The 24,428-nt window shown below is 45.9% G+C and overlaps 2 protein-coding genes across 3 annotated transcripts in view; both read right to left on the reverse strand.

Annotated features, from left to right (window-relative positions):
- LOC135918654 (tyrosyl-DNA phosphodiesterase 2-like) overlaps window positions 1-5,356 on the reverse strand; it is a 28,581-nt gene extending 23,225 nt beyond the window's left edge. The window contains exon 1 of the mRNA XM_070540544.1: window positions 5,055-5,356. The gene's annotated coding sequence lies outside the window, so the exon portion shown is untranslated. The remainder of the gene's footprint in view (window positions 1-5,054) is intronic.
- A 503-nt stretch (window positions 5,357-5,859) lies between these two features.
- LOC135918671 (tyrosyl-DNA phosphodiesterase 2-like) overlaps window positions 5,860-24,428 on the reverse strand; it is a 281,692-nt gene continuing 263,123 nt past the window's right edge. The window contains exons 3-4 of one of the 2 annotated variants that reach the window (XR_011515160.1): window positions 7,223-7,348; window positions 5,860-7,059 (exon numbers count right to left, since the gene is read on the reverse strand). The gene's annotated coding sequence lies outside the window, so the exon portion shown is untranslated. Of the gene's footprint in view, window positions 7,349-24,428 lie in introns of both variants that reach the window. The other variant, XR_010569723.1, reaches the window with a different exon arrangement.

The raw sequence follows: 24,428 nt of genomic DNA on the forward strand, positions 1-24,428 counted from the left end.
GGGAGAGGGGCGTGAGTACGTCCGCCCCGCCGCTAACGCCACCAAACTTGCCCGATAGTCGATTGTTCCATCGTCGGACACGCAAGTACTGTCCACATCCCCACCTTGCGATGATTGCCTCTCAGTAAGAAAACAAAATCAGGAAGGCTTTGCGTTTTTCTGCTTGCTCGCACCGAAAGCGTCTCCAACCCCGAAAAATGTCAAGGCTCAATTACGCCATTAAAATGTCATATATGCCATTAAATTTATCAACACCTTATCTAAATGAACTGCTGCAGGCTTAGATACTTCACATGGGCTTTTTATCGCGCCAAGAAAAATAATGTTTTAAGATTTGTCTTCGGTGCTTTTGGAGTGGTTTGTTACAAACGCTCTGCTCTGCAGACCCGTACTGTTTCCATGCTTTGAATACGCATCAATCCTGCACACCAAAATACAACCTGGCGCGCCCCGTTGCAATCACTGCTATGTTTTAACTCGCAGCTCTTAGGCGACCATTTCTGCTGCGAGTGTTGGCGTTGTCCCTCGTAACCGAGTAAACGGGCACAGCGAAAGATGAAAGCGAACGCGGAGTGCAGCGGGAGCCGAAAGTCTGCCACAGCGAAGAGAGCGCGAGGAGCAAAGTGGGCAAGGGTGCAGCGGAACCATGAGGCGCAAAGGGGAGGAGACAGTAGAGAGTTTTAGCCCAGCGGGTTTACGGCCAGCGGAGCGGAGCGGGCGAGCGGAGACGCGACTGCGCATGCGCACCACGCTGAGACGGCCAGCGGTTTTACGGAGCAGCGTTTACGCCCGCTGGAAAGCACTCCCCAGCGGAGGGTATACGCAGCGCGCGAGCGTGCGTAAGGGCGCGCGGGCGTGTATGGGAAATGCAAGACGGCAGCCGCGAACATGAACGCCGGCAGTTCTGCATCGAAGACTGCGACTGCCGCGCTGACCCGTACATTAGTACTCAGTACATTATTAACAAATAATGCACTGAGAACATGTAATGTATTTTTATTCAACATTTCTTGCATAATAAAAGCAAAAGTAATTCAATTTCATTTCTCAGTAACTCCTATTCGAACCACTAGGTGGGGCAGCAGAGCGCCCCGCTCTTTACCCCGCTCGAGCGGGTGATCCGCTGGGCTAAAATTCTTTTTTCGCGAGCCGCTCCGCTGGCGCAACGGTGGAGACCGCTCCGCTCCGCTGGCCGTAAACCCGCTGGGCTAAAACTCTCTAGTGTTAGAAATAAAGCGTAGTGCCGTGCAAGACGAGCTTTGTGCCGACGGTGGCTACGAGATGGCGCCTGAGTAGCGCGCGCTGTCTGTATGGAAACAAAGCGCTGAATGAGCGGAGCTCTGTCTGCGGTGGCTGCTGTTAATCGTGCCCACGCGTTGCCCACGCGCCGCCTCTCACCATCTGCCGATTAGCGAGGCAGTCGCGCCGCACATCTCTTCGTTTGCAATGAGCCGCACGATACGTTTCGTCCGTGCCAGCCATTATATCTCGAAATGAAAATGCGTATGCAGCTACGGTCTAATTTCGCATTCGGGAGTATTGTAATGGTCGGCGAATATTTTAGTATCGCTGTGGAAGGCACTTTGCAATCGTGCATGGGCGCTAAAAGGTAGAACTATTATAACCTCTTCCTATTCTACTTCCGTTGTCGGGCTTCTGAAATCGGTCAAACAAATTTTGGCTGCGCCTATAATTTACGTATCTGTCACATAACGTCACGGTAACCGCGGACAGTCGAAACCTCAGAATGACGTGTACACGCTCATTATGCACAATGAAGCCGATGAAACGACGAAAGACAGATATTGTGCCATACTGGATTTTATTGCGTATAAAAGAAAAAAAAGGACAACCATTCAACTCTGTGACGATGGAATGGCAGCGAGAGCTGACGACAGTCAAAGATCTCAAACGAAAAGCAAAGTGCCTCTTGTGCGTTCAGTTTCGGCAGAGGCTCCGGAATCCGAGGGCACATCCGTTCGTGGTCGAGAACTGGGGCACCACACCTCACAGCAGAGGTGTGGTGCGCGTCCTTTTCTTGCGCGTCCCGCACACTTTGAAATCGGCCACGTAGCCGGGAACGTCTCGTGACGTACGAGGCAGTACTTGTAGCGCACGGTCCCGATTAGTCACGTCTCGTACATTTCCGATCCTCCTCAGGTCAATCTTGAACCGCAGAGGGTCGCACGCTCTGCAACTAAATCCATAATGTTTATCCAGAAAGTCTCCTCGCAACTTGGCATATGCGCCTTTGTAGTATTTCACTCCACCCGGTACCTCTGCCGCCATATTGCGTTGCGAGTCTGGCGTCGTTGCTCGTTCGGAGGTGCCCGGGTAGGCGATCGTCATTTTCGTTCAGCATCCCGGGAACGTTCTTCGTCGGTGGCCGTTTTGTGCCGGCGCTGTTTGCATTCTCTTGGCTATTCCCTCCGGCGCTCCTCGTACGCATGTTGTTCTTCGGGTGTACGAACTATACGTGTCCGCCCCATGGATAACGCCACCCCCTTAATCAGTGGCTCATACCCTCATAGACCCGCACTGCTGATGGCGACGAGACTGGCGGTAGAATTTGCAGGGGGAAATCTAGGCAATGGTTCACTTAGCAGTTAGGTGACGCTGATTCGACTTAACGATATTGAAAAGATTCTTTCCGAACATTGAAACGACCTAATGGAGCCCAAATAGGGAATTACCGAGTGACTATTTTTTTTCTATTACGTAATATACACCATTTAGGAAACCATCACAGGAGCCGGTGTATGCATGATTTCGTCTCCAGTAATTTATTATCACGTGAGCTCCATCATCACACAGTTTCCGATATCGAGATTCACTCTACCGGGGGTGGAAAACCTTCGAGTGTGGCAAGTCATGTTTCACCGACGTCGAAGTGTTAACGTGAAGCTCGAAAGTGCGGGCGACAACAGACTCGTCTATCGTCTACTCAATTTCACAAGGGAGCCTACGTTGGTCGACGCCACGGTTGGGTGGGAGGCGCGTACATGCGTCTCCATGCCGCGTTTCATAAAATGCACGTGCAGTCGTCGAAATGCCGTCGCATCAGAGTCCTCAACATCGCACTATTTTGCTCTCCAGAGAGACGTTTTCGGGATGGCTAGCGTGATGAGCTACTTTCTATTTGAGAACCCTGAAAAAACATTGCTAGGTTTCTACCTGCCAAAACTACAATATCACTATGAGGCACGCTGTAGTTGCATACTCCGGGTTACTTTCGGCCACCTGGGGTTTAACGCACACTGAATGCACTGTGCACAGGCGTATTTACATTTCGACCCCACTGAAATGAGGTCGCCGAGGCCGGGATTTGATGCCCCTTTGGACATTGCGACACCATGGTGGATTTCATTTCAGGACACTGAAATTGAAATAAACTACCTTTTAGCAGTTTGCAGTCAGTAACACTTCATGAAAGCGTCCATCGTAATACTTCGCGAAAGCGTCCATCATAAACATGCAAAGCTCATGCTGTAGAAAATCGCGCGTTTTAGGATGGTTTCCATGCTCTACTAAAACACGCGTTTCCTTCCGGTGTAGTAGATTCATCAAGCACGTGACCATAAGTTTGGGGCCACATGCTCCCTGTTGTTAGAACCCAAATGTACGCACGCTAACGAAGCTTTCCTAGAAGCCCATGCGTTCTGAAAAGGGCAGTTCATCAACGTTCTGTACGTCTTAGCACCAACTGTGCGAGTAGGGAACACTTCCGGTGCAAAAGAAAGTGACGCCATATCCGGTGAAAAAATAATTGATGTCACATTTGTTATTGACTTGAAATTCGGTTGTTTTTTCTACGGTTGCTATTCGGGCGGTATTTTTAAACATTCTGCAACTCGACACGACCTTGGTGCGAACTAGGCACTAAGAATTTTAAGCTCCACTCGATGGGTATTTTAAGTCGATGCCGGCTTTTTAAATCTAAAGCTTTACGAAATTGGGAATCATGTAAAATTTCAGAGAACTTATATGTACATGTATTTCTGCTCCGCCTTGGTTTCGCTGCGAGAATTAGTACTCTGCGTGTTCGTTATTTTGGCCAATTACCATGGTCCTGAAATACTATTTTTTTACAGCACGATAAGCACAGCCGGCCAAGTATACCCTATGTATCCGCATTATTTCATTGTTTCTCAGGTAAGGACCACGCGATGCTTCACATTGCTATTAGTATGCGTTGAAACGAAATAATTTCCTTTTTATGCCCGAATTTAAGTCAACAGTGAATTTTTATTGGCTGAAAATCAGGAAAGAAGAATTATACTTTGTTTAACACAGGCCACACCAACTGTGGCGACGAAAAAGATATGTGTCAGCACAAGGCGCTGGCGAAATCCTTGCGCATAACCATCACAGTGCGTGATGCACATATTGATGCGCAACTCCCTCAGTATTAGCGTGACTATAGCGAACCTACGAAGATACCATAATTTACCTTAACAGCGAGAATATAAATATAGTTCTTCCTCAAACATCAGAGGCAAATTTTTGCTTCGCTTATACCTCATAAGAACTGAAAGCATCCCAAAGTGTGAGTATGTATCTGTCCTAAATATATGCTCTTTTATTTTTTTGCCGGCAGACAGGTGAGAGCGATCTAGATTTATGCTTAGGGTGGATGCATACTCCGGGTGACACAGTTTTACGGTCTTTCAAGAGGAGTGATGTGTCTGTTTCCAGCTACTTAAAACACTTCATATTTTAGCATTCTTGCACATCGCAGGAATGACGCATCTGCCTGAACCTTGGCACAGACATAACTTAGTAACCTTTCTGGCGTTGTGCATAGCGCGCAGCCTGTTGTGCATTTGAAAACATTGTGATGGAAAGTAACACGGCAGCTGCGACAAATCAATCAATCAATCAATCAATCAATCAATCAATCAATCAATCAATCAATCAATAAATAAATAAATAAATAAATAAATAAATAAATAAATAAATAAATAAATAAATAAATAAATAAAATAATCAATCAATCAATCGATCAATCAATCAATCGCATGCAACATGTCATTGGAAAAGAATGAAATATTTACGAGTGAGCTGATGTCTCACGCTTGTGGGCAAACTAGTCGCCTGGTCGCAAGCCTTGTGTAATCTGGTTAACTTCAGGTGCAGCTCGGGTGCCCAGTCGCAGCAGCCAGTTACAGCAGTTGCACGAGGACCGCTGAAGTTCGACACATGTCCGGTGTTTTTTAATCATTTCACGCGAAAACAATTCACTCAACACTTTGAACCACGATGCAACACACCTGACACGGCGAAAAATTCACACCATCGAAATCCGTAGCACTAAAGGAGGAACCAGCACCAAAACAACCGATGAGGGGCGTGTTCTAATTGTACTAGGCCAACTTTACAGGAGTGCCTTTTACCGCAGTGGCATGACCACCATTGTTTTTCTACCAGGGGCGCTAACAAAAAATATATATTTTTTTCATAACAATATAAATTTCGCTCGTCTGGACTTTGCTCATCGCATCTATATTTAAAAATAGCTAAGGGTTAAATTTTGTTTGACACACAAAACAAACAAGGTTTTTCATGTCTCTTTATTTCAAAAGATGTTTTTATCAATAGTGTTTGTCCCCAACTCCCCTAGTCGCGCTGCAATCGGAACTACCATAAGCAGTGCCCTTGATATCACTCACAACTGCTTCTGGACATGTTGTCACCATAAGCTACGCGACCACGTGATTGGACGTCGCTTGTTATCGCTAGCGCGAAACCGTCACACGTTCGATAAGCAGCGACACCATCATGTGTGCGCACGACATTGATTGCAGTAGCGGAATACGGAAGGCCGGCTTGTATTCATTTTCAAGGCATGGGGGGGGGGGGTGCATGCAGGGATGCTGTATTGTGTCCGTGTTCACGACCTTCGTGCTAGTAGCTCTATACAAAACGCTGCAATCTCTACCCTGCGGAGCTAATTAACCGGAATTCGACGGTGTGCCCACCTAGTCTTGATCGTGTTTTTGCAGCCAAACACACTGCACGTATCTAGCTATCCAACCATTAAAGCCCAGCTGCGCATGCGCCGTCGATACCACGACAGAACGTCCATGACGGTGCTGACGGAGCGAACACACTTTCAGTGTCCATATAATTGCTATCGCATTTAAAATCAAACGGCTTGTTTAGCTTCCACCTCAGCAACTAACATACGTATAGCAAACGCGTCGTAGAAATTAGCAGTGCCACTTACGAGCATTGATGCTTGGTAGTTATGTACGCAGTGTACCTTCGCATGCTCGGTAGTGGAAGAAGGAGGCTCTATTTACGAGACAACGTTTTGTTCATTAGTGGCGAGACGCCACAATGGCGTGACAGGCTGCCGCTAGCTAACCTACTTCCTCGACCGGATTTAGCGCCAGGTTATGGTCTGGCTTCCTCAGCGAAGCCCATAGGGTAAATTTGAGACCTGAAACACCGGGCGAGTTAGCAACGAAGAAAGTTCGCTTTTAAGACGCGGACGCGTAGTGGGCCGTGCCACCAGAATTTTCGCCAGCTTTGGAAAAACCCAAAGGCCTCGTTTTCCCATCAGCAGAATAAAAATTTTTAAAAAAGTAAAAGAAGTTCTTTACAAAGGAGCGAGCGCAAACACTGCATGATGTATGCAGTGAAACTAAAGCCTGATAACGACCCAGGAGGTGATTTCTGAGGTGTAATGCGATCTATCCTGCCACATATTTTTCTTGGCAAGCAAGGAAACATTAGGCTTCCGCACTGGGATGACTTCACCACAATCCGGCAGTCACGATCTCAAGACATTACTGTGTTTTACGTGCCGAAACCGTACTCTGAATATGAGGCATGCCATAGTGGGGAGACTCCGGATTTTTTGCGCGTGATTGATTGTGGCCACGGGAGGTGAGCGTCGATACTTGGTCAGTCCACTCGCTTTTACCATAGGAAGCAGAGCCTAGCAAGCTCCTCGGTACCACATGCCAGGATGGCGTCCTGTCGACAATGGCGGTAGGCCTTGCGGCGGACGGCGCTGTCGGTGAAGCAGTGCTCCTGCAGGTGCTCCAGCTTGACCTCGAATGCGCATCCGATGCGTGCGCTGAATCAGAAGGCGACATGGCAGTGCCGCTCCCCTCGAGCACCGCAGCCAGCAGGCCGTCTATCAAAACTGTTTTCGTAGCAGCGGTTGACGCTCACGTGACAGCCACGTCAAAAGCGGCCGTGACAAACCACTTACCACCATCAGCGGCAATGACCATTTTGCATGTAGAAAGGTTGGACCAAGTCATTGTCGAAAGCATCAGCGGGGAGAGGGCCACCACCCGCAGCAACGAAACAACAATGGTGCCAGGCGCCACACGTTCTGAAAAGAAGGGGGGAGGCGAGGCATTTTCATCAACTAAAACAAATCACCTGTCACGGCGTCACAATATAGAGAGACAGACCGCAGCGTGCTGCGACGGCGAAGAGCTGATTTTTTCCCCTCTTTTTCCAAACATGACTAAGTGGCGTCGCGTGATCGCAGAATATGAACTTCATGTAAGATGGCGGCCGTGATACCTTCACCTTAATCTTCCTAAAAACTTATCTATCTACCTTGCAACGCTACGTACGTCTAAAGGACACGGACGTATGACTCTCGTCCCTGCTTTTTTCCAGCATTACTCTAAAGTTCTCTTGCTTATCTCAGCTGCTGACCAGTTGATGCTTCCGCTTCAGGAAGGTTTACGTTACCTACGAGTCTCACTGTGGCAATTCATTGGCATTCCTTTAGGTTGTGCTGAGGGGTCTCCGCGATTTCTCTGTAGACACATGCATCGTCTTATTGCGAATACTTGCTCCAGTACGCTTTTGTCCTTAGGCAAGCAGCTCGAGCAACAAATACGAAAGTACTGTCCTGTGTGTTTTCTTGCAGATTTTCCCTTCTAATTGTTTCCTTTACATGCTTGAACATCTGAATGGTATTTTCGTTCCCATTACATGGATCCAATTTACCCTGCGTTTCTCTCACTTTATTTTTGATGCTTCCTGGTTGTCCATTATCATGTTCAATTACCCTGTACTTGTTGTTCCCAACTTTCCTGGCCTCTTCCTCCATTCTGTGTCCTCGGTTTTAAGGCACGGGTGTTTGTGCAGTTTAGCCGCGCATTTATATGATTGATGCTCCTAAGTCTTTCTTCAATACCAGTTTTGCTCTGCGCTTATCTGACTTCAAAAAAAGTCCAACCCCATGTCGCCATGCATCTGCCTCATTTCTGGATGTAGCGTGGGTTCCCAAGGCCAAACGATCTTTGGTTAACTTCAAACCTCGACAAGATGTCCGATTTTAGGCACATGAACCCCGCTTACATGAATGCGACAGTGGCGCATCGCATTTCCAAGCGCGTTGGGGAAAGGCGATGCGACACCGTTCACATGTAGCGCATTAACTCTGGTGAGAACGTAGCGCCACGTGGTGTCGTATAAGGGAAGTGCAGCCGACTTCCGGTGTACCTGGTTTCCGGTAGTAGGCCGAGCGCACGTCGGTGGCTGAGTGCCGAGAAACAGTTTCGCGTAGAGCACGCTGCGGCGAGCGAAGTTGCCGTGGGGAACGCCATTTTGATTCTGCTCGAGCGTTGAGGTCTCGCAGCTTCACCAGCGCGGCAGTCCCGCAGCTGATTCCTTCCCACAATTCGTAATGCGACGATCCTGCGTTTACATGCTCCGCGAGAGTCGACTCGCGCTCTAAAATCTATACCCTCGCCTGGCGCATGAATGCGATGCGCATTGCCAGCGCATTGCCGTTGTTTACATGTATGCGATGTGCTAGAAATGCGATGCGACACTATCACATTCGTGTAAACGCGGGTGCGAATGTTAGCGCTGGCACCATTGCTGCAGACTAGATTCCACGCACCACTTCATATTTCTTGTGGCAGCAAAGCGATTACAGCTGCATGCCGCTTTTTTATTTTTATATTATTTCGGTGGGTACTCGACTAACTCCTTCCTTTATTTATGTACACTGTAATTATGTCGCTTGCCTTAGGGTATGACTTGCTGTTTAAATGACACCACGTAATTACTCGTGTCTTCACTAAAGATCCAATCACCGATTTCCCTGACCTAACTTAAGGTCTAGATTGATGACTGTCGCCGCATTGCCCCGCCTACATTCGCAAGGCTCTGTAAATCTCTTGTATTGTCCTCTAGTAATACTATGTCGTACGCATACATTACGCATGACAGATCAATCAAACCCTAATTCACTGTTTTGGGGTTGTCTTTCTATGCCCTTAACATAAAGCATGAACGATAGAGCCAGAGGGCATTCCTTCGTCAGCGGTTTGTGAATTTCAGCCACACATAAGATTTTCCATCCTCGCATACAGTATGTGCTTGGATGTGCCTATATGTACACGCCGTAGCAGCTATATTGGTGGGCTGTAACGACTATTAGCGCCTCCCATCTTCTCAACACATTTGGCCGATATCTGGAAAATGGAGATCTGGCCGCGACTCGTGGCAGAAAAAAATCTTCCGTAAGAGCCTTTATTTTCATAAATTTCGTTTTGTTCTTGCAATGCCCGTAACTGACGCTATTCAAACCGCAATATAGCCAACATTTCCTTAAGAGATGAACTACGTTTCATTCTTTCAGAACAGCAGCAACCATTCGCAATGCGGCAAGCCAGGTAATGCTTACGCCTTGCATTTGAATGTTACAAAAGGGAAAGAAACGAGACCATGGCAACTTCCATGTGGCGCCTATTACACCGATATACATTACTGCTAAGCCCACCAGCCCTGACCATCCGCGACTATCCTCAAAAACGTTCGTGCTTAAAATGTCGCAGAAAGGATGAAATCCGGGCCAGATGGTACACAGTTGAAGGAAAAAAGCCAGTCAAAAATACAAAGAACAAGAGGACAAAATTTCACTCTTCCGACACTGGTTACGCCACGCTCGTGCTCATGCCGTATCAGGCTGATCACAACTACGTGGAATCATCACTCAAAGACTGCGTGAAATGAAATAACATCAATATTTATTCACAGATTGCTATTGTAAAACTTCAAGTGTTCTTCCTGGGAGTTACCGCTGTGCACTTGGGGTTGGTAACGTCCATTCGTCCTCGACATTCACCTCTACAATGGCAAGCAGCGCCTCGAATGCTGCCGAGTGTCACACTGCAGGATGTTGTCCCGGCCACAACGGCGGCAGATCTTACGTCCGATGCAGCAGTCGGTCAAGCTGTGCTCCTTAATGTGTCTCAGCTCGGCTTCGAAAGCACAGCCGAAGCGTCTGTTGACGCAGAAGGCACGTTGGTGGTGCAGCTGAGCCAGGGGGAAGGTGAAGACATTCACCTCGGATTCGGCAAAGCAGGTCCCGTCCACGGGACACAGGCCTCCGCGGTGCCTGGCTTCGGCACTGGCGTCTCGGTGCAGCTGTGCAGTCGGACGGACGAAGGCGTCGTACTCGCATATCTCGCACAAGGTGTGGCCGCAGGGAAGGTGCACGGCCCTGGCAGGAACCACCGAGCAGCCGGCGCAAACGCGGACGCTTGGAAGTGGCTCCACGAACGTGATTGATCTCATGTTGAGGAAGTAGCAGTCATACCCTCGGAGGACGTGGGTAGCCGAGCCGCGGTTGCCCAGGTGGCGCTGCTCCAAGGACCGCGGAGCCTCCCGTACGAGATGGTTGTAGCTGTTGGCAGTGGTGCAGCTGAACTGTGGTTGTGCCATGATGACGCCGAATCTCGAGCAGCAGTGTCCCTTTGATGGATGTCGCTAGCAAGTCGATGATCAGCAGCAAGCCTCAGCAAGTCGATGATAGTCACACTGATCGCTTAAAGCACGTGGGATGTCTGCGACGTGTTCAGGAGATTGATCGTCAATGCGACTGGAGCAAGTCTGGCTTCGAAGTTGATTGCGACGGTTTTTAAAGCCTGGCAGGACTCTCTGCAAGCGGCGATGTGAGGAGGAAAATTGAGGCGGGTCCTCGACAAGTTGTACCCATTGGCTATGTCGTCGTGAGGGAGGAGCTTCGAAACGGTCACGTGGTCGGAGGGGCTGTGACTAAGTAGGCGAGCAGCGAAAGTGGCGGAGGAGAATGAAAATACGGTGTGAAAAAGCGGAGAGTTTTTGTAGAGGGCAAGTAAAAGAAAGCACTGTCCTCTCCCTGTTTCATTTTTTACATCTAGAGGTTCTTGTGACCCTCTCTCTACTTTTGGCAAACTTAAAGGTGAAAAAAAAAGCACGTGGTAATCTCCTTGTGCGGTTCTCCGTAGTTGTTTTATGTCATATAACTCTCAGCTGGGCATGGCACAGTATTGGTGAAACATTGCCAGAAGCTGCCTTACAAACTTATATAATTTTTTTTACGGCACATACAGCAGTTGACCAATAGCGGCCGGTGACTTTCAAGGGATGTCACCTTGGAGCTAATACTGAGGCCGAGACCAGTTTGGCGACATGCACTGACCAAAAGGCCATGAAGCAGAGTCGTTCTATTTTTACTTTTCTGAATCTGTATATCAAAATTAATTTTGTTATTAAAGTAAATATTACAACATTCCATCGTGCATGGTCGCCTTTAGCAAAAGAAAACACACGGAGAGCTTAGTGGAACACAAAACACGTGTGTGGTTTGTGGGTGTTATATTATTCGACTATATATATATATATATATATAGCAGTCTTTATATATATAAACAGAGATTTACCCCCGTATGCAGAAATGCAACTTAAGTTGAAGCCCATGCTTGACTTGATTTGAGTGACGCCTATCGGGAACGCGCCGAAGGAAACGCAGTGAGCGTCTTTGGGCACGTTACCGTCAGGCGTCATCTAAATCAAGTCAAGCATGTGCTTCGACTTAAGTTGCATTTCTGCATACGGGGGTTAGATATATCAGTCTTTGCTTCCTCTTCCCGTTTGTTTTATTGTACATCGAAGGAGTGCAGGCGAGCACTGCTCATCGCAGTGAACGTTTATATAGCCAAGTGTGCCCTACCATAATTATTTAAAGAATTGATTAAGGAAGTCTTGTTTTCAATTCTGGTTGCTGAATTTTCGTGAAAGTGTTGTTCACGTGTCTGAGTTATCGTGCCTAAAGACGAGACTTCGGGCATATGTCCCAGGTGATTTTTAACATGAACTAACAGAAGGAATTTGGGGCGTAGGTAATTCTGTATTTTACGTGTCACGTAAACGGGAAGCATATTCAGAACCTAATAAAATGCCAAAACAACATGTGTTCACGGAGAATGCTCGCGTGCTCCGAGAACCATGCATTTTACAATTGGAAGTGGCCGTTGTACGCCGGCCCTGCAATCCCGCCATTAGTGTTGTCAAAGCAATTTAAGACTCCCAATTTCCTTGACCACTCTCGCTCCTCCCAAAGGCATAAATTTTTCAAGGAAACCCTATTTTCTTTATTAGTGCCAGCGTTTCTAATACGCAAATTTTAACAAGGAAAATCTGTTCTCTCGATATGCGTTAAATATATAAAAATATATTTTCTCAGTCTGATTACGAAGAAAACAATGACGTCGAAATATTGTCGTGTCGACATGTCACACTGACAACAAGTGACTCTTGACAAATAAGGGTCCAAAATTTGGTGCGACCATTTCAAGAGGCGGAGAGCATTCAGAGAGGACCATGCATTGAGCGCACGAATTTCGTCCACTTTCTATTTTCTTCGCACGCGCCGTCACGTTTATTACACACGTGATTTGGCAATGGCAATCAAATGTTGTTGGATGTCAGTGCAAAGCCAGTCGTCTGTCTTTGTCCATCGGGCTATGGCGTCGTTCTATTATCATATCGATTCGGATGACCATGTGGTATATGAACGAAAAAGCAAAAATAGCAATAGGCAGGCAGGTCGACAACAACTCCCCGAATATCACATCCCATGATAACAAGTTAGAAAAAAATTATTGTGCTTATTATGCCGTAGAAGATATACTGCTGTTTACCTGTACTTTCATGTTTGGTTATTGGATCTTTATGTACACTATAAGCTATTCATCTTTACCAAGAAGAAAAAGTTAAATGTAGAATTTATTCCTAATTCGTATTTATCTCGCATTTAAAGAAAAAAAAACATTGGTATTGCGTGGCCTTGCGCAGAATGGCAGCCTAGTTTCCAGTGAAGCTGCTTCTTTTGACCAGTTGCATCGAGAGTCGTAGTGTAAATAAACCACGGTTTTCAAAACGTTGTAATGGTATATTTCTTCCGATAACTCGACAAATAGATATAGTAGATAGCAGTGAATTTGACTTAGGTTGTTTCAGGCGTCTTCCAGTTCAGGTCGGTGAATTATATGGCCATCTTAAATATCCTCAGTTACCCTCTGGAGTGCTTGCGTTTGTAAGTTATTGTAAAGGACACATTTCACGCAAGTACGCTGACGTTTTTATTATGAGCATAATCAATAATGTGTTCTACCCGCCATGGTTGTTTTGTGCCTATGGTAATGGGCTGCTTAGCAAGAGGTCGCGGGATGGAATCGCGGCCACGGTGGTCGCATTTAGACGGGGGCAAAATGCGAAAACATCGGTGTACTTAGGTTTATTTGCACATTAAAGAACCACAGTTGTTCAATATTTTCTGGGTTACCAACTACGGCGTGCATCATTGTCAGATCGTTGTTTTCGCACGTAAAAACGCAGAATTCAATTTTTAAAATTAATGTTTTCCTGAAGCATAAACAAGATCCCTCGTGTAATTCCCAAAATATAATATGGCTGAATAATATAAACCTCAGGGCCGGTGTTCGGTGCTTGGTTAACGAACAAACCACGTGGCGATAATACCGATAGTGGCAACGGCTGCAGAAGGGCGCTATGAATCTTCACACTTGCCAAAACCAAGGTCACGGTGAAATTTTCACCCGCGCACTGAAGGGCCCGTGGTGTCTGACGAACAATGGATCACACACGACTACGGGCGCTCACAGGGGCCTAAACATTCTCGGAAAATAGAATGCACTTGGAGTAGAACTAGGGAGTTCTTTGACCCGTTGTTGGTCCGGCCGATGTCCTAGTCAGGTTTTCTGGAATGCGAGGCCTTGAGTGTTCCTGCTTATTCTAACGATACGCTGTTTACGCCTCGTGGGCGACCACACCGCACCATGGAAATCCTTCCTGGGAAGACCGTGCCATTGTTCTGCCTGTGAATAAAAAGCTGGGTGCGCATTCAGTGAACTGCCACTTATTTTTTGTCCTATAAGGCATCCTGCACACTACTCAACTGCTAGAGCAGTCGACATATCTCTTTCACCGTACCCACACTTCTAGGAAACCCGTAGCCCCGTCTATACCTTTCACTGTCGTACACTGGTGACTTCCTTACAACTAACGAAAGCTTCTTTTCCTTTTTTCAGCAGCACTATTTCCGTAGGCCGGTGTCATATTCTGACTTTTAACCTTTACGTTGTTTCAATGGCAGCCTATGTTATCGCGTTGTACTTTCATGATTTCCTGCTGTCGTTAGCCTTTGAACAGTATTTGCCTAATAGGTTCATTTGAAAAGTTATCTCAACTTTCTCCCAGTCTCACTGCGTAAAGTAGCCTTGGTGAAGAATGAAGCCTTTGAGCAAGGCTTCTTTGGTTTGTTTACTCATAAAGCATGTCGGAATAATAAAAAATACATGAACACAAGTATGTTCACGTGGCACGATCAAGGAGACCATGAAATGCTAAACATGCCAGGGGAAATGCCGCTGCTTTTATGTCTCCCTTTGTGTAAACTGAACCAGAGAAGGCCTATTCGATAAAAGCGCTGAGGTGACCACGTGACTTAAATGTAAAACTTTATGGTTATAGGATGGGGTTTGCTTCTGGTGATCATTTTCTTATTTTCCCGCTCAATTAAGCGTACAGGGCCATTTGATGTCCTGGACAAGAAAATATGCTGAAAAGCGTCAAGAACCAGTGGTGTCAATGACGTCTGAAGGAATGCCGTTTTATTGAACGCCATTTCCTTGAACAGGTCGTGACGTTATTATAAATACGGTTTCACCACGCTAATTTCTTCGAACGCGCTTTAACTACACATAATGCCCGGTAAACTTGCTTCAAGAAACTCAAGGCAGAGAGCTTTCACTTTAAACTGCGACGTCGCGGTAACACATTCTATTTGACAAAATCACAGTCGACGTTGTTCTTGAGGAAGGACATGTGGCTCATTAAAAATCATGGTGTGTGCCTCGGCTCATGTTTTGCCTCCAGTCCTCAGTAATACGTTATTAACTGCTTATGACAGATACCAGAATGCTGATATTGGCGAGAGAAATACTGTCAAGCTATTCCAGTATGTCCAATGTTTTTTTTTTTCATATTTCGTGCAGAGAAGTGTGAGGCCAGGCAGAAAGCGAAATAGACTTTTACCATATTTTTCCTTGTTGGATGAATAACCTGGAATTTCCCATGAATAACAGGCGGAGATATTGAAATTTACAAATTTTATTCATACCGAAACACGTTGTCTGGAAACATATATCTCTCGCTCTGAGAAAGTTCTGCTCCTTTTGAGCTTTGCACATTCGCAGCTTGCCAAGCGGGGGAGAGCGAAAGCTTCCAAGAAGGCATCACTTTCAAGTTCTTGTCCTCACCAGGTCAAAACGAGCTTTGATTGACAAATTGAAAGATTAGATTCTGCAGGTTTTCCTGACCACCTGTTCTTAGGCATATCGGAATCCCTTATGGGAGAAAGAAGTGCACGACAAGCAACCTTTTAGGATGAACCCAAGGCGAAGTTTTCAGCTTTACCTAATGGTCGCTAGGTGTCGCATCGTCTAAAAAGAATTGTTAATCCGGTACTTACAACACTTCAGATTACACTTCCGCGCTGCGCTGTGAGAAGGAACGTGTGAAAAGGGTGTAGAAAGCACCGTGGGAGTTGTCCATCGCACTTCTGTATTGTGCGATCGCGGCTTCGTCGATCACAAAGGCGCGATGTATTTTCGGCCACCTAAACCGAGAATTTGATGCGCGTGCCTCTAGGTATAAGCCTGGCAAGTCGCTCTCCGGAGAAAAAAATTGTGTGAGTGGACTTCTGTCCTGCAATTAGATAAATAATATCAGTTCTTCTTCAGGTAATGCGTGTTCTTTCACATATATTTACGAATTTATTTCCAACCCTATCTTTTACTCCTTCCTTTCCTCCTCTATATGGCCTATGTTCCCGCCATCTCAGCAATGAGCTGTGTGGTTAGCGTGCGCCCTATCCTGCCACCTTGTTCCTTACTACAATGCGCGCTAAAAAAAAAGAAACCATTGTTCCTTGAGCAAATCATAATTTTCGAAGCAGCCATATTTTTGAAAACTGCCTAATGGCTTCGCAGAAACATCAGGCATACATACACACCGATAGATATTAGCCCAATCTATTCGTGTCAATGATAAAACAAACTTTGCATGAATATGAAGAAAAACCAGCTGTTGAGGAATTTACACATCTATATATAATAGTGAGGGGCAGCTGACTAGATTTGAAGGGTCTGTGATTGTGCACCAGGAAACACCATTGTGCTAAGGGTCGAGTCATTTGACAGGTTGCACGAAAGTGGCTCACGTTAAAGAAGCGTCCACAATCATGAGTGCCGACTTCAAGAGTCAGAGAGTATTCCCTTGAAGTGTCGGAGCTACCTGTGCCATTATTGGGAACACTTTATGTTCCCCTAGCGCCGTTAAAGTAATACCTGGCTGATCAAGACGAAATGTAGTATTATTTATTTATTTATTTATTTATTTATTAAACCTCAAAGGCCCCAGAGATGGGGTATTACATGAGGGATGCGCTTAGTTTACCAAACAGTGATTAGAGAGCAGCCTTGAAGGGATGAGCGTCGCAGTGGTGCGTGACGTCGGCAGACAGACCGTTCCAGTTTCAATGCCCTTTATCAGCGGGTACCAAGGTAGAGGGGTGTGTAGGGTTTTGGGTTGGTAAGACGAAACCATTGAATGGGGACAGTACCTCGTTCTGCTTGCCTGTGCTGGTATGTGTTACGGTTAGAAATGTCTTTGTTTTTAATATTCTGCATGATTGCGGCAAGATCACTGTTCCGAGTTTTGCGAATTGCCCCTCCATTAAAATGAACACTTCGGCCCTTCGCAATGGGAGTCTCTCTGTCTTGTTTAGTCCCTGTCAATTGTGTGCATTCTAATCGTGCATTCCTCAGTATAGAAAATGTAGCCAATATTTCTTTAAAAATGACTGTTATGACATTCCACTTCTTCTTTCGGCACCGACTGCCTCCCCACCTGAATCTTCTGCGGTTTCCTGACCAGGATAATGCAAAAAATCACATCGATAGGAATCTTATAAGTCTCTGGATTGGATCTTTTCTTGTGCGTTTTCAAATAGAATACTCTAATATTTGTATACTTTGTTTGCTTGAGTGAGTGAAAACTCCACTTTGTCGCATTCCTATTCCCGTCACACTCCTATTTCTGTGCTGTAAAATGTGACGACTTTGACGGCACCTGACCAATGCTCAACACAAATAAGGGCTACGCTGCCGAATAGAGCAGATTTCTGAATGATGCACGTCTCAATCGTTGTACTAGAGCTCTGGTGGTACTTTCCCGCTGCTCCCTTTGCTGCTATCTTGCACGCCGCGTCGGCGGTGGTTGGCTCTTGCTTTAACCTTCTTTTCGTTTAGCTCATTTACTTGACATCAATATCAGTGTGTTCTTCCTTTGTACGTGCAACGAAGTCAGGCATAAACTGCTCACTGTGGGGAACTACTGATTCGCAAACCGTGTCCTACAAGGCTACAGTAATTAGTTAAAAGGAGATTAGAAAAAAAAAGGTTGTCACATATTAATTTTGGATGCCTAATTTTGCTGAGAATATTGTTGACTTATCTCAGTTAATTTACTCAAAGACTAGACTTCAGACCAGTGTCAAAGGCTGTCTTTAACAATTCTGTTAATTAAGAAGGAAATGGTGGCATTAGCCATTTTGTATTCTAAGTGTCCTATAAACGAGGAGGATATTAGGAACATAATACAAGATAAGATCCCTATGAATTCATAAGAAATGTTCTATATAATAACTAGCCTACTCTTGTAAGTATGCTACACGCAACTGGAACAGTTGTCCATCTACGCTGAACCTGGAATCCGGTGTTTTGTTTCCTCCGCCCCCCCCCCCCCCCGCCATCCAAAATCTGGCCACCAAGATGGAATCACGACCGGCTTTATTGCCGGTCGTGGATGGAATAAAGCCGGTCGTGGATGGAATCTACTGCTGCGATTCAATAGGCTCTACCATCGGGAACACTTCTGTCGGAATGTGTCCTTTTTGCACTAGTTCGTACAGGCTTAGCACCTAATTCCTGCGGGAAATATATGCGTCTGCGTTTGGATATTCGATGCTTCCTATTCATATTCAATTCTTTCTTTTAAAGAAAGTAGATATTCACCCATCCCATGTTCTTTTTCCTTGCATCCTTCAGAATAGGAAACAGAATGATTATTTCAAGGAATTATTTCAGTGGAATCTACTGTTGCCATTGCTTTACCTTTGGGCAAACTCTGTCGGAAGGTATCGTTTTTGCACTATAGCCAGTACAGTCGTGGTATCTAAGTACTGCGAAAAAAATGTTTGTGCTGTAAATATATGCATCTGCGTTAGAATATTCGATAATATCTATTCGTATTCTATTGGTAATGAAAATAAAGTATATATGCACCCAGCCCTTGCCGTTTTTCTTTGTATTCTTGAGAAGAGGAAAGAGAAGCAATATTTCAAAGAACTAGCACTACTTCATTACTGGCTTGGCGTAAACAAAAGCGTGAGAAGACGGAGGTGCAGCTGTAGGCTGTTGCTGCTAGGAAGCTATGCTGCATTGGTCTTCATTTTTATTTGCTTTAGCCACGTTTGTTATCGCAGGCCTGCCTATACGGGGAGGCAGTGCGTTAGGAAAGAGCGTGGTGCTGTTCGCTCGAAGCAGCAGGCACCAGCTATGCCGTCGCCTTGTCACATATTCGAGGCCACCAAATCAGCCACTGCGTGGTTTGAATTCACTTGAAACCCATTTTGAGAGCTCTACCCTCGCGTTTGCGAGACGTGGTTGCCCGCTTCCACACGACATTCGTTCTCTTGTTCTGCGCGACTGGTGCGAATTGAAACACATGTCTACTTTCACGAAATATGACTACCTTTTGCAATTTCGGATAGACGGTTAGATATTCAACTAAACGTAACAGCGCAAACAACTAAGACGATCCACAAAAAGATTGACACGACACACACTGGCGCTGTGTGTCGTGTCTTTCTTTTTGTGGATCGTCTTAGTTGTTTGCGCTGTTAAGTTTAGTTCAGAAGTATGTACCAACTAGGCCCAAATGAAGTGCTACTAGATATTCAAATTGCCGGCATCTTTTCCGTGCCTCAAAACGCAGACATCGCCAGTGCCTCGCAGTGGCCGCTGCTCCACGACCCATGTATAAGCACAAATGAGTTGCTGTTAGAACATTACTTCCGTCCGCTTTTTAGTTTCTGCACCTTCGCCCTCGGCAACAAAATGTGTTGATCGCGAGTGCAGCGTGTGTCGTCTCTCTAAGTTCTTGTCCTTCGCGCTGTACGTCGTTCTACTATAATATCGATTAGAATGACCATGTGGTATATCAGCGAAAAAGCAAGTGTAGGATTTCTTGGGAGGTCAACTCTAACTGCTCAAAACACACCCTGTGATAAAGCGTTAGGACAAATTTATTGTGCTTTTTATGTCGTAAAAGGTATGCTTTTGTATATCTGCCCTTTCATGCATGTTTATCAAATGTTTATGCACACTTTGATTTATTCGCCTTTATGAAGAAAAAATGTGTATCTGAGAATTTATTCCTAATTTGCGTTTATTTGGGACTTAAAAAAAGAAAAGAAAGAATACGAGATCGTTATTGTGTGGCTTTGGACAGAATCACAGCCTAATTTCCAGTGAACCTGATACTTTTGACCACATGCATCAAGAGTTGGAGATGAGTGTAAATAAACGAAATGCTTGAAAACGTTAGCATGTCATACTTCTCTCGAAAACTTATGACAAATGAATTCAGTACATGGCAGCGAATTTGATGTAAGTGGTTGTGATAAACGTCTTCCATTTTCGGCAGGTAAGTTATATGGTCCTCTTGAAGCTCCCCAAGAAAACTCTCTGGATCGCTTACATCTGCAAGTTACTACGAAAACCGTATTTCACCAAGACATTTTGAAATTTTTATAAGCCTCACCAATAACGTTTTTCTCAAACATAAACGAGGTACCCCGTTTATTTCACTACATTAATCGTGGGTGAATGTACAAGCCTAAGGGCCGGGGTTGCGTGCATGGTTCACGAACAAACCATGGAGCCGCATCAACGTTGGTGGAAACGGCCGCACAAGAGTGCAATTTATCATTACATGCGTCAAACCACGGCCACGGTTCAATTTTCGCCGTGCTGTCAACCCCTCTTTACGACTCACAAAGAAAGGATCGCACACGGCTACCATCTCTCACAGCTGCTTAAACGTTCTCAGAAAAGAGGATGCACTTGGAGTTGAACTTGGAATTTTTTTTGACCCATTGTTGCTCTCGCCGATATCCAAGCCAGGTCCACTGGAATGCGAGGAGGCCATGAGTGCTTCAGCCTATTCACACGATATGCTGCTTATCCTTCGTGATCACGCCTGGTCGACCACACCATGGAAACATTCCCTGGAATAGCCGTGCCATTGTTGTGCCTGTGAATGGAAATGGCAAGCTGGGCGCGTATTCAGTGGATTGTGTCCGTTTTTTTGTGCTAACGAATCTTGCACACTAACCAACTCCTAGCGTAGCCGTGAATCGTCTTCCAGTGTACAGAGATTTTTCGGAAACCCATTTCTTCTCTGCCATTTACTTTCGCACACTGGTAATTTCCTAATAAGTAACGAGCCAAAGGCACACACATGTTCTTCAAACCTTTTGGGTAATAAATACGTGTTCAAAATGCAGACAAAGCTTTTCTTCATTTTTGCACAACGCTATTTGCCGTAGGCCGGTGTCATATTATAGCTCTTGGCCTTCTCGATGTTTTGAAGGGTCACGTATATCGCCACGTTTTATCTTCAAGAATTTTAGCTGGCGTTAGCCCATGAAACTTTATTGCTTAACAGCCTCATTCGAAATGTTATCTGAACTTTTTGGCTGCCTCATTGCATAAAACAGAGTTGCTTAGATGAAAAAGTCATTCGGAAAGCCTTCTTCAGTTTACTTGCCCATAAAGAGTGTTGATCTTTTTAAACAGACAAATCCTCAATAGAAATACGTGCACGCTGTAAGATGAAGGAGACTACGAAATGTTAAAAATGCCAGGCCAAATGCGACTGCTTTTATATCTAACTTTCCGTGAGCTGAACCAGAGAAGTACCATTTGTTAAAAGAAGCAGCACCTGAGGAATCATGTGCGTGAAGTTCGTGTATTTTGCCTTTTGTTTAACAGTATAGCGCAGTGAACAGAGCGATCGACCCACCATGTGAAAAACAGGCGAAGCAGCGCGGCGAGAGAGTTAAATGCTTTATGGAATACAAGCACAGCGATTCCGACAAATTGGGTGCGCATTCGCTTTCCTAGCTTGACAACCTTGAGCTCCATAGACATCTTATTCGCGCGCTATGAAACAACATATTAACTGGAACAACATATGTCACGTGATTAGATTAGGCAATAATCCTTTTGGACTGACGCGCGTCTTGTAAAGGGATGCGTGGTGAATGCATACGAATCGCATAGCGTGAGTGTGACGCCACCGATGTAGTTTTGCTGTGCTGGCTTCGTCACCGAACACTTCTTTATGAACGCCATCGGTCAGGAAATTGCTAATTATTCGCGAAACACACGCCATTCGGTTCGTTTATGTGAACCACACCACGTGAACGAGACGCTTGGCGCGTCAGGAGAAGGAACGCTAACCACATGGCGTCCATGCTCTACGACGTAATAGAGAATGGGCAACGCCTACTGGATAACACCTTGGTTTGCCTTCTGCTTGATGACGTAAGGCTAATAGGGGCGAAGTTCCCATTGCCAAGTTGGGCGTGCCGAAAGCGATGACGTCATGAACAAGGCCTCTTACTCGGGGCATACCAAATTACATGCTATGGCCGCAGTGCAAGGTCGTATGGCGTCATTGATTGAAGAGCACCGCCCTTGTGTTGCCTAGGAAGCCTGTGGGTTGGCAAATTGTTATGGCACCGCCAGCGTTTATTATTGCTTAGTTTGTCCCTAAATGTAGTGACCGTTACGAACAACCGAGTTAGGCCGGCGAGGTGGACGTAGACGCGCCAGCGCTTACGTTTATACTCAATCACAAACGTTCAGAAGAAGGTAGATGGAATGATAGAGGACGCAGAGAATGGGTGCAAGAACCAACGCAGTCACGAAACGAGTCAATAACAGCCTTGCTACACATCGCTCGTGGCAGCCCGTATACATGGCGAGGGAAGGAAAAGCCGGCCTAATTAGTCAAGAAAATGGTACTTCTAGACACGGCGCAAGTTGCGCCCAAACTGAACAAAAAAAATGAAATTGAAGTTGCGGCAGGGTTTCCTCTATTTACGAAATTTAAAGACCGTGCAAATGTGTTAAGAGGGCAACTGATGCAGGGCGTGTAGACAGAAAGCCGAATTAAAACACCGCTGATTGTAGACGCAAGCGGCCACGCATGAAATTGACACTTTTGCGTACCTCGCGGTAGCTGCGCGGCTCAGGTGCTGCTCCAGGTTGGGATACCAACCACGGCAGCCACATTTCGACGAATTTCGAACGCATGGGCGAAGTTGAGACCCGCAAAAACATTACATGTTTCCCGTGTATGAAATCATTATCCATCAACATAATTTTCGTTTAGAGAGAGAGAGAGAGAAAGGCAAAGGAAAGACAGGGAGGTTAACCAGAGATTATCTCCGGTTGGCTACCCTGTTCTGGGGGAAGGGAAAGGGGATGCAATAGGTGAGAAAGAAAGAAGGATAAAAAAAGGAAAAAAAGGAAACCTAAGCACACACACGCACGTACACACGAACTATTTCTGTGGGCACTGTCAGGCAACCCGCAAAGGCATTCCTAGTCTTACGCAGTGTCACCGTACAGTCCTGCGCCACACAGTGTACTGTCACAATTTGCCAGAAAGTCCCGTATCTTTCAAGTATCGCAGCAGCGCCTTCATAGCGGATCGCGCTGATGTTCGCGTAGGCCAGGTTCCAAGGATCTTGTCTTCTGTCATTGGGCGCTTGTCCAGTTGGTCTAAGGTGGCTGAGAGGACAGTTCTTTGTAGGTTAAAACGAGAGCACTGACAAAGAAGATGCTCGATCGTTTCGTTGCACCCGCAGAAGTCACACAGTGGGCTGTTGGCCATTCCGATAAGGAAAGAGTAGGCATTTGAAAATGCTACTCCAAGCCATAGACGGATAAGAAGGGTGCAGTCACGTCGTGGAAGCTCGGACGGAATATGGAGCTGTAAATTAGGGTCCAGAGTATGGAGGCGTGCACTTGTGAAATCGGATGAATTCCACTGGGCTAATGTCAGGTCACGCGCAAGTGTGGCAAGTTTTTTCGCTGCGTCGGCTCTCGAAAGAGGAATGGCAACGCAGTTGACGCCGTCATGGGCAGATCGGGCAGCTGCGTCAGCTCGATCATTGCCATGTATGCCACAGTGACTAGGCAACCACTGATATATTATATCGTGTCCTTCGTCAACTAGTCGATGGTGGACTTCTCTGATTTCTGCGGCGAGCTGCTCATGTGATCCATGGCGCAGTGCTGAGAGTACACTCTGTAGGGCTGCCTTGGAATCACAGAAGATTGACCATGCCTGGGATGGTTCCTCCTTAATAAAATGAAGAGCCGCACGCAGGGCTACGAGTTCAGCAGCTGTCGTTGTGGATACATGTGACGTCTTTAGCTGTATCTTGACGGATCTTCTTGGTATCAGCACAGCGGCAGCTGCGCTTGCAGATGTAACTGAACCGTCGGTGTAAACGTGTACGCGGCCACTGTGCACCTCATGTAAATGTTCTAACGTGGCCTGCTTAAGGGCAAACGAGGACATGTTGGCTTTCTTCATGATTCCTGGGATGGTGAGGCGTATGTCAGGTCTGTGCAGGCACCATAAAGGTAAGGATGGTCTTGCTGCAGGCATGTAGTTCGATGGCAATGAGGGGCGATTGGCATCATAATTTTTTTTTTCGTTTAAGTTTATTGCGCACTTGGGTGTACAAAGGTAGATTTTACTGTACAGAAAGAACGTACACAAGATAAGGAAACTGGATTGTGTAATAGATGTAGCTAAGCCTAATTAGCTGCGACACTGTATAGGTCATCGTCACTATTGAATGACACGGGAATCTCATTAGAGACCATCTTCATTGCAATACCTGACACTGCATCAAACCTTAAAAAATTTAGCCGTGCTTTTCGAAAGCA

Source organism: Dermacentor albipictus, chromosome 6 (assembly GCF_038994185.2).
Source record: "Dermacentor albipictus isolate Rhodes 1998 colony chromosome 6, USDA_Dalb.pri_finalv2, whole genome shotgun sequence".
Lineage (NCBI taxonomy): Eukaryota > Metazoa > Arthropoda > Arachnida > Ixodida > Ixodidae > Dermacentor > Dermacentor albipictus.